At 56.5% G+C, this 2,872-nt stretch overlaps 1 long non-coding RNA gene across 1 annotated transcript; it reads left to right on the top strand.

The window, feature by feature from the left end:
- Positions 1-291: 291 nt before the first annotated feature.
- On the top strand, positions 292-1,969 carry LOC123825618. The gene is made up of 5 exons (XR_006786926.1): positions 292-504; positions 860-920; positions 1,076-1,252; positions 1,679-1,733; positions 1,831-1,969. It is a non-coding gene; the product is annotated as an uncharacterized LOC123825618 (long non-coding RNA).
- The last annotated feature ends 903 nt before the right edge of the window (positions 1,970-2,872 follow it).

Below are 2,872 nucleotides of genomic sequence, written 5' to 3'. Positions count from 1 at the left end.
CACCCCACCAGGTCCCTCTTGGTCACTGCAGGAAGATGCAAGGGCTGGCGTTTTGTTGTAGTGGGACCGTGGGGACTGGGTTTCCCCAAGGGTTTGCCAAGGCGTTGTCAGTCCTGCATCATGCCCCAGCCCCTCCCTCGGCCCTGCTGTGCTCCATCCACCTGCCATGAACATACCTTTCCCTGATTAGTACTCTGCATAAGACACCCCTTCTCATTGCAGGCTTCCAGAGAGTTCAGCCTGCATAGAGGAAAGTTTGTCATGTCCCTCAGCAGGTGGCAGTGAGGCGGCTGCAGTGCAGTCAAAGGGAGGTGTGCTCCATGTGGCATCCCAGGGTTCAGTGCATTCAGGGGCTGCCCTGTGGCTCCAGTGACATAGCACCTGGCGTCTCCGCCTCCCCTGTCCTGCCTGCCTGAGCCCCACACTCCAGAGCTTCTTCCAGCAAACCCGCATCCTCCTGACATCCTCTCCTCTGCTCATTTTCACTGGCCTGGTTGTTCTGAGGTGAGGTCCTTGAAGGTGGAGCCTGCTTGTTGCCCAGTGACAGCCTGTAGGCCGGTCTGGGGGGAAGCAGGGAGAGCCAGCCCGGCATGAGCTCTTCATTGCCTGTTGACTGTCTCACGGACCTGGGCTGAGCCTGAGAAAGGAGAAGCTCCCCTTCCTGCCCACAGCCCAACCAAGGGGCTGACCCCACCTGTCCCTTCCCCTGCCAGGGATAAAGGGGCTCAGAGAGCCCCCAGAGGAATGAGAGGAGGGTTCCATCATGGTGCGGGTGCCCCTGCTCAGACCTGGCCTTCTCCATCTCCCAGGGGGGTCTGGCCTCCAGGGGTCTCACCTAGCCCCATGCCCACCCCCACAGATGCTGTGGCTGCTGTTCCTGACCCTCCCAGGCCTGGGGGGCTCTGTGCCTCTGTTCCCAAGTGAGTCCTGACTCTCGACCCCCATTTTCTGCCTCAGGTTGCCCAGAACCCTCAGCACGAGGAGCTCAGGGTGGGACTGGTGGCCCACTCCTGGGAGGGACTGAGTGTGAGAGTTCCTGCTGCGGTCTATGATGGTACCCCTTTTTGTTTCCCAGACCCAAACTCGAGGAGGGAGCAGGGTGGCAGGTGGGGGTGCACAGTGCCCCTGCTGGACCATGGCCTTGGCAATTCAGCCTCCAACAGTTCGAGGAGCTTGAGCTGTGGCCACACACATGAGGGGACTCCCTCACCCACCAGCAGTGGGTGCTGACCACCGCCCATTGTGCCCAGTGGTGAGTCACACAGCCTGATGCCCCCTGGGCAGAGGTGGGCGTGGGGAGTACACAAAGTGGTGATTGGAGAGAGGTTTGGGCAGGTCCCTGGGTGTCAGGGAAAGCCACTGTTAGTGGACGGCCCAGTTGTTGCTGCTGTGCCAAGACTGGGTGAGGAGGGTCCCCTCACCTCCTCTGAGAAGCTCCTGGCCCCTCTCCCTCAGGGAGGACTTGGAGGCTTGTGCAGTCAGGGTCCGAGTTGGGCAGCTGAGACTCAATGACCAGGACAAACTGACAAATGGGACTCAGATCATCTGCCACCCCAAGCTCACCTGCACGCAGCCCATCTGCCAAGGAGGGTGCAGGCATTGCCCTCCTGAAACTGGGGGCCTGGGGACACTCTCCAAGCACATCAGCCGGGTCACCCTCCCACCTGCCTCCCCAAAGGTCCCTGAGAAGAGGATGCGCTGGGTGACCGGCTGGGGTTCCATCAGCCTCACAGGTAAGGCTCAGGGAGGCCTGGTGGGGTGTGTGCAGATGCAGGGTGGTCTGCTGGATGTGTGGGAGTGGCTTTGCTGAAAATGCTTTATTCCCTGCAGTTTTGGGGAATCCGCCACCTTTTGGTTGTGGCAAAGTACACAGAACGAAAACTGACCATGTTAAGCACTGTTAGGCACACAGGTCAGTGAGGTGAGCACACTCCCACTGCTGCGCAGCCATCACCACTGCCTTCTCCAGGACGTCCTCGCCCCCAGACAGAAGCTTTGTCCCCCTGCAGTGATGCCTCCCGCCCCCTGGGCTCCGGTAACCACGACCCTGCTGTCTGTTTCTGTGGAATCACCTGCTCTGGACATTTCGAGTAAATGGGAATCACACAACGTGTGTGTGTGTGTGTGTGTGCGTGTGTGTCGGGCTTCTTTCACTTAGCAGGAGGTTTTTCCAAGGTTGGGCTGCCTTAAAGCACGTGTCAGGACTTCATTCCTTTTTATGGCCAAATAACATTCCATTGTGTGGACGGAACATTTTCTTGTCAAATCCTGAGCTGACAGACTCTTTCCACCTTCAGCTGTTGTGAACTTGTGCTGCCGTGAACTTGTGTGTTTGAGCAACTGTTAGAGTAGCTTTTCTCAATTTTATTTTTCAGTTACAGTTTGTATTCAATATTATTCTGTATTAGTTCAAGGTGCACAGCACAGTGATTAAATAATCATATATTAAGACTTTATAAACTGTTCTCCCCCCCTCCCCGATATCTGCAGTGCCCTCCAGGCACCGCACACAGTGTCCACAGCACCACGGGCTTTGCCCCCTGTGCTGGGCTGCGTCCCCGTGACTGTCTGTGACGGCCAATCTGTCCTTCTGCATCCCTTCCCCTTTTCACACAGTCGCCTCTCCCACTCTGGCCACCCTGTCTGTTTTCTGCCTCTATGGCCTGTTTCTGTTTTATTTGTTTATTTTGTTCTTCAGATTCCGCGTATGAGTGAGATCATGTGGTATCTGTCTTTCTCTGACTGACTTCTTTCACTGAGCATAATGGTAAGATTTCATCCTTTTCATGGCCATGTGGAGCGTTCCACTGTGTGTATGTGCCCCCACTTGTCTGCACTCGTCTGCTGAGTACCGAGTGTACTGGGCACTTCA

The sequence above is a fragment of the Phyllostomus hastatus genome, unplaced genomic scaffold (genome assembly GCF_019186645.2).
Source record: "Phyllostomus hastatus isolate PE091 unplaced genomic scaffold, TTU_PhHast_1.1 phas_contig_64, whole genome shotgun sequence".
Lineage (NCBI taxonomy): Eukaryota > Metazoa > Chordata > Mammalia > Chiroptera > Phyllostomidae > Phyllostomus > Phyllostomus hastatus.
This window is presented reverse-complemented; position numbering and strand designations above follow the sequence as displayed.